The following is a 7,587-nucleotide window of genomic DNA, read 5'->3' on the forward strand; positions in this document are numbered from 1 at the left end:
AGATTGAGGAATGAGATTTCTAGGTTTGCTCAAAGAAACAATGAAAGCTTTTGTGAAGCTTGGGAGAGGTTCAAAGGATTTCAAACTCAGTGTCCTCATCATGGCTTCAGCAATGAGTCACTCTTGAGTACCTTGTATAGAGGAGTGCTTCCCAAGATAAGGATGCTTCTTGACACAGCCTCTAATGGAAACTTCCTCAACAAGAATGTGGAAGAAGGCTGGGAGTTAGTTGAGAATCTTGCTCAGTCAGATGACAATTATAATGAGGACTATGACAGAACCATAAGGAGCTCCTCAACTGATCAAGAGGACAAGTACAAGAAGGAATTGAAGATGGTCAATGAGAAGCTTGACAGAATCCTTCTTACCCAACAAAAGTCTATTCACTTCATTGGTGAAGAAGAGGTTCAAGTTCAAGAGGGGGAGACTGAATTTGCTGAGTTGTGCTACATGCAAAACCAGGGAGGATTCAAAGGCTACAACCAAGGAGGTTTCAAGAACAACAATCTCTCTTATAGGAGTACCAATGTGGCTAACCCACAAGACCAAGTCTATCCACCTCAACAGCCTCAACAGCAACAAAACTACATCCCCAAACAACAACATCAAGTGTTCCAGCCTCAGTTGTGTCCCCCACCAGGGTTTCAGACTAACCAAGGCCAGGAACAAGACTTAAGAGCAATGATGCAACAGTTGTTGATTGGGCAAACACAAGGAAAGATTGAGGAAGCCAAGCAGTTTGCTGAGTTGAATCAAAGGCTCACATCACAATACAATGATCTGAATATGAAGTTTGAAGGACTTAATTCAAGAGTAAAGTATATGGAGAGTAATATAGCCTCTACTTCAGCTCCAAAACCCAACCAACTCCCTGGAAAAGCTGTTCAAAATCCAAGGGAGTTCACAGCCAAAGCCATTCAAGTTCATGAGGAAAAAGTCACTGAGGACAGTGAAATCCAAGTTTGGGGGAATTCATTAGTTATTGAAGCCCCAAGTGACGTTTGTGCAAAGCAAATGGAGGTCGACGTTGCACTCGACCATGGACTCGAGCAGCCACTCCACCGAGTGCATGCTCGAGTGGTCGATCGAGCTGGAGACTCCGAAGCTGTCAAACCTGCTAAGTACATTCCTCCTGCCTACAAGCCTCCACTACCATTCCCTGGGCGTTTCAAAGCACAGAAGATTAAGGAACTAAGGGAGATCATTGAGAAAAAAGAAATGTTGGCTAAGCAACAAGAGGAAGAAAGGGTTTTGAAGGAAGAAGCTTTGGTTGAGAAAAAGGAAAAAGTGTTAGCCATACAAGAGGTCATCATAGCTTACCAAGAAGAGGAGAGAGGACCTGCCTTGGAATAGTATGAACCATATCCTCTCTATAGGGATTTTCTGCTTGATTTGTCAAAGAAGAAGGCTCAAGCTCAAGATGAGAAGGATCTTGAGAACCTTGGAGGAGTGATCATCCCACTTAAGCTTAAGGATCCAGGGTATGATGCCATACTCCATAGCTCAAAAGCTTGGGAGAACTGATTTCAAATCCACCAACCTCCATGTTTGCCTAGCTGATGGGACAAACAGAGAAGTAGTTGGAAGGTTGGAGAATGTTCCACTCAAGATAGAGAAGGCAAGGGTTCACACAGATTTTGTGGTATTGGAGATGGACAAGGAGCCTGAGGATCCAATCATCCTTGGGAGGCCATTCTTAGCTACTGTTGGAGCAGTCATTGATGTCAAGGAAGGTCTAGTAACTTTGAACATTGCTGAAGATGTAGTTATGAAGTTCAACATCTATAATCCAACCAACCTTCCTACCATTGATGACCAGCCTTTTACTATCAAGGACAACGGTGGTCAAGGAGGCTTAAGTGATAAGGCAACCCCAAAGGCTGAGCTACCACTTCAAGAGGATTCTGTGGAAAAGCTTAAGAGGTCAGTTCAAGAGTTGACTAGTATGGTTAAGGATCTCCAAGTTAAGCTGAACAAGAGGTCTTTGAAGAAAGCAAGACCAAGGTTCAAAATCAAGAAGTATGGTTTGTGTGCTAAGGGTCAGGTTATCAAGGATAAACTTCACAGTGACCAAGAGGTTCCAGGGAGGATTTCATCACCTCCTTGGTATCTAGACCAAGTTTAAGAAGGACACCAAAGTCAAGCTTAGTGACTCTAAACAAGCTCACTAGGGAGGAAGTCCCTAAGGTATCCTTTGTAAATATGCTTTAATTTCTTAGTAGTTTTGATGTGTTTTCTTTTATGTTTGTGTTGGACAGGCCTTTTAGTGAAAATGTAGTTGGGTAAGGAGAGATTTGGACTTGGAGAAGAGGACTCGCAAGCCCACTCGACCAGGCCACGAGAGGTACTCGACCGAGCTGGATAAGAATTAAGGCCCATTTGATCTTCAAATCGTTAGAACGATCGAGTGGAGGGAAGAACAAGGAGAAAAATTTTGAAATTTCAAAATTGGTCAAGGTGCTCGACCGTGTACAATCGAGTGTGGGGTCGAGTGGCAGCACAAAAAAAAGCAGGTCAAAGATTCCCATTTCAAATTTGAATGGTATGGACGCTCCACTCTTGTCTCCTTGTCCCCTTAGCTTCTTTATATAGTCCTTGCACGAGATTATACCTCTCACATTCTCTCATTTGCTCAAGACAATTAAATTCAAGCTTTAAAATCTCTCTCAAAGTTCATCTCTTGCTCAAGCTTTGTTTTTTCAAGTTTTTGGGTCACTAACCTATTAACTTTGAGCTTTGAGTCTATTCCCTTTAGTTCTTTTTGAAAATGTCTTCAAAGATCACCAAGAAGTCTCAACAAACCGCTGCAAGCTCCATGGAACGTCGTGATGCCAGCCTTGATTCAAGAGGTGAAGCTGGGAGAGCCACTCGACGCACCACTCGATCGACCACTCGACCGAGTGGCGGTTCGAGCAGCCGGTCGAGCCAGATGCCGTGTACAAGGAGAGAGCCAGTTGAGGAAGATCCTGAGAGGACTAAAAGTGAGGAGGAAAGGGAGCCTACTCTCAATGAGTTTATGAGGAGACACAATGCCAAGGGGAAGAGGCCAGCTGTTGAAGTTGAACAAGAGGAGAGTGAAAGTGAGAGTGAGGAGGAAAGTGAAGAAGAAGAGTTGATGGATGATGGAGAAGCTGAGTCTTGTGGGTTATCAAAGAGGCAGCTTTATGATGCTTTCATGAGGATGGAGTTCCTGGGAACTAGATATCCACACAAAGAAACCATGGAGAGGCTTGCCATTGATGAAGATGTGGAGTTTCTCTTTGAGAAGAGTAACTTAACCAAGTTCATGGGGCTTTGCATGGAGGGCTACAAAGAAGAAAGTTGTGAGTTCCTAGCCACTGTCAAGTTGCATACATATGCAAGGAAGAATCCTAAGGTTGGAGCTGGTCACATTTCCTTTACTATCAAAAGGAAGAAGCATGAGCTTTCAATGAAGGAGATAGCAAATGTGTTTGGATTTGAGGTTAGGAGCAATAGGAATTTGATGATTCCAAGAGAAGAACTCTTTGCTATGTGGGAAACCATTGGGGATAACAAGTTCTACTCATCCTCCAATTCCAAGAGCTCAAGGATAAGGAGCCCAGTCCTAAGGTACTTCCACAAAGCTCTTGCCAATACCTTCTTTGCAAGGAAGGAAACTGGGAACATCAATGAGGGGGAGCTAAAGATGATTGACTTGGCTCTCAATGGAGTCATCTTACAAGCAAGAAATGGTACCATCATTCTTGGGAGCACTGTGGAGACTGACCTAGCAATGGTGCTCATTGACTACATAGTTCACTTGAGAAGTTGGGTAGGCAAGTTGGAGAACAAAGGCTCAAGAGGAGCACTAACCATTGGAGGCATCATTACTCCAATCTTACAAGCTGCTAAGGTTCCACTAAGAGGAGAGAGGGTCTCACCTAGATGGATTGACTCAAGTTACCTCACCTCTACTCTCATCCTAGCCAAGGAGATGCATCAAGGAAATCACATCTTCAATTTTGAGCTTCCAACACTTGGGAAGAAGCAACTCATCTTGCCTAACCAAGAGCTCACCACCATTCAAGAAGGAGCCAACATTGACTTTTGGCCAGCTGAGGAGCATTGGTTTGATGGAGTGGTTCAACCTAGAGTTGAGGAAGCTAGGAATGCACAAGTAGCTGATGGGGAGGAGCAATTCTACTTTGAAGATTATGAGCCCAACCCAAGAGATAGTAGAGGAGTGAGGGAGAATAGCAAGAGGTTGACACTTTTGCAAAGATGGGGCAAGTGAAATGGGAAGAGGTTTGATAAAATTAAGAAGAAGGTGGGCAACATGGCTAAGTCCATCAAGGGCTTAAAGAAGGAGATTGCTGACTTAAAGAGTGGAAACTCATCTCCAAGCCATTCAAGCCCTTTGAGGAGAAGTAGCTCAACTAGAGCACTTTCAAGAGTTGCAAACCCTTTGGAGCCAGCTAGGGCTTCAATGTATGAGCCAAATCAGAGGACGAGGAGCTCAAGTACCCGCGAACAACAGTTTTCGAGGCACTCGATTGGGTCACTCGAGCACCCACTCGACCGAGCACCCCCGACGTACTCGACCGAGCACCTTCCCAGATCACCCTATGGCTTCCCACCTCCAGCTGCTTATCCAGGTTATTCAAGTTACCCTCCCATCCCACCTCAATACTACATGGATCCAGCTCTCTACCAGCAGTTTTACCAGCAACAAGGTCAAGATTTTGACACACGCAGTCCAGCTCGACCCCCCCCCCCCCACTCGGACACGTACTCGACCGAGTCACGGTCGATCGCCATAGTCGAGCTGCCCCAAAGTCCATCTCCAAGTCACCAACAAGACCCCAACTACTCCTATGACAGCATGCAGATGGATGTGGACAAATTCTTCCACAATCCCTAAGGTACCACTATCACCTTCACTTGTAAATATCATTGCATTTTATAGTTGTTTTTTGTTTTTAATCTTGAATCCTCTTACAAATTTCTTTCACAGAGAGGACTGTGTGATTTAAGTTTGGGGGAGGGTTTGAGATAGCCTTTGATGTTGTGTTTTGTGTTCTTATTTCAAATTTTTATCATCATCATGTTAGCACTTGCATAAGCATCTAAGGCATAGAAAAACCATAAAAATTTGAAATTTTTTGAAAAAATCTTTATAAAAAAAAGAGTGTTCATGTAGTTTGCATTGCATATTAGGATCTTGTTTAACATGTTTCATGTAGGATTGTATAATATTTGCATTAGGGATCTATGATGAGTATTTCCTTGTTAGCTTGTTTATTCACTAGACTAGGATCAATGCCCAAGTTAATAATACTTTGATGCTAGTTGAGTAGTTAGAAGAATAAGGTTGAACCAAGCCTTGAATTCCTGCATTGCATTTGGTCTAAATTGAAGCATGTTGAGATTTGAATCTATTTCCTATTTATAAGAACCTAATTTTGACTTATAATTATCAATGTGTGCATTGCTTTAAACTCATGGATACCATATACATACTTGGATCATCTTTCTCCTTTTTACCACTCTTGTTGATCCAAGTAGCTGATTAAATCATTAAGATCAGTTCCCCTACCCCTAAACCAAACCTTCTTTCAAAGCCTTGTTTATTCTTGAGTGTGTGAGGCCTATTTTTGGGATTGAGCTTGGTAGAAAGTGTTAGGTTTGAACTGACAAGAGTAAAGCCTTGTGTAGTTCTAGTTTGCATTTTTCAAACTAGATAGGACTAGGTGGTTCACTTGTTGGGTTTGGGACTTGGCTGTTATGAAAAGAAAAAAAGAAAAGAGAAAGAGAACAAAGGGTAGAGTCTTTAAGAGGAGATTAAATTTAAACAAAGTCTAGTGAAAGGATGGGAAGTAAAATATTGTTGAAAATGGTTCTAGCTTAAGAAAGAAAAAAAAAAAGAAAGAAAAGGAAAGTCTAGCAAAAAGTTTATATGCCTTAAGAATAAGAAGAAAAGAGAACCCTAGCAAATAAGTAAGAATCCCCCATCCCACTAGATAGATCAAATAAGAAACCTCTCCTAAGACTTGAAAACCAAAAAGAGAAAAGGGTGAAAGAGAAAAGAAGAAGTAAAGGGTAGCACTAGGATCATTTGGGTTTAGATTGCTAGAATAAACACTTTGGGTGCCTTTGGGTAGACAAGGTTTTGTTCTTGTATGTGTCTAAGTGTTCTTACCTTTAGCATTCTTCTAAAGCTCAATCCATTTTCATGAGAGAACCTTGATATTGACAAGTCCCACTCGAAAAAGAGACCATCATTGTCTCAAAACCCTTTACCTCCAAGCCAAATGAGTTTAAGCATTGCATAGAATTGATTCATGTTCTTGTTTAATAAATGTTAAAGGAAATGGTTGATTTGAATGCATGTGGACATCTAAGGCTCAAATCAATAAAGGTTGTGATATGCTTGTCTAAAGTCTTTAAGTACAGCTCATTCAACTTGCATCATAGTATTAGTAACTTGGACATTGATTCTAGATGGTCTATTTGCAAGCTTTAGGAGCTGAGATCCCACTTTCAAACCTCACTTACCTTCTTATGTCTTGATTATTTGCTTGAAGGCAAGCAAAGACTAAGTTTGGGGGTGTTAATGTTCATATATTTTACCTTGTTTTCCCTTAGATTATTCACATCTTTTGTATCTTTTGCTATCCATTTTCACCATTATTGCATAGCTTTAGGACCAATCATGCATTAGAGTTTAGTTGCATTGCATTTGCATCTTTTCATGCATAAACAGGTGATTTTGGAGCTTAAGGAGCATGGAAGCAATGCTGAGGAGGAGTGAAGCAATCATGAGGAGAAAGCAAGAGAGTTTAGGCTGAAACAACAAGGTCCGAGGTCCAACTCGACCGCACACTCGACCAGACACTCGACCGTGTGCTGAGGAGGACTCGACCGAGTGGAGAATGCACGAGAGAAGCTAGCTCGACCTGCCACTCGACCGAGCACAGGTCGAGTTGACTGAGCCGTTGACTATTTTGTCTTTTAGCATTTTTAGGGCTTCCACTCCCCTCCTATATAAAGCCTTGTACCTGCAGCCAACAAAAGAGTCCAGCTTTTTAGATATTCTCTAAACCTAGTTTTTACCCTTTTGGGAATTATTCTTTTTGCACTTTTTATATTCCTTAGATTTTGTACTTTTGTTTTAGAGAGAAAAAAACTAGATTCTTTTATTTTGTTGGTTCCATAACTTTCAAGATATAAAGATTTCGAGTTTTATTTCTTCATCAATATTGTAGATCTCTGTGTTATCTTTCATTTGATGCAAGTTTCAATATTTTCTGGGTTTATGATTTTTGTGTTCATCATGTGTTCTTGTGGGTAGTCCTTTAGGATCTTGAGGATGGGTTAGGCTGGATTGATCTTGTGGTTTGTGTGATTTGGTCAAGCTTGATTGTTGTAGATCTCTTCTAGGCTAGATGATCTTAATGCTGATCCTGAACTGAGAGGTTAGGGTTTGATTTCAAGCATCTTAGCATCACACCAATGTTTAAGGAGCATAGATAAGGCTAGATCTAGAGCTTACCATTAGGCTTGCTAAGAGATTAGAGGTCTTGTTTGGTTTGAGATGTATTACTTAATGCCTGCTTGTGTAGATTC

General features: G+C 41.6%; 1 non-coding gene across 1 annotated transcript; it reads right to left on the reverse strand.

Annotated features, from left to right (window-relative positions):
- On the reverse strand, positions 1 to 107 carry LOC147923687 (small nucleolar RNA R71). The gene has a single exon (XR_015587857.1). It is a non-coding gene; the product is annotated as a small nucleolar RNA R71 (small nucleolar RNA).
- Between the last annotated feature and the right edge of the window lie 7,480 nt (positions 108 to 7,587).

This window comes from Camelina sativa, chromosome 17, assembly GCF_030686135.1.
Source record: "Camelina sativa cultivar CO46 ecotype springtype chromosome 17, ASM3068613v1".
NCBI classification, from domain to species: domain Eukaryota; kingdom Viridiplantae; phylum Streptophyta; class Magnoliopsida; order Brassicales; family Brassicaceae; genus Camelina; species Camelina sativa.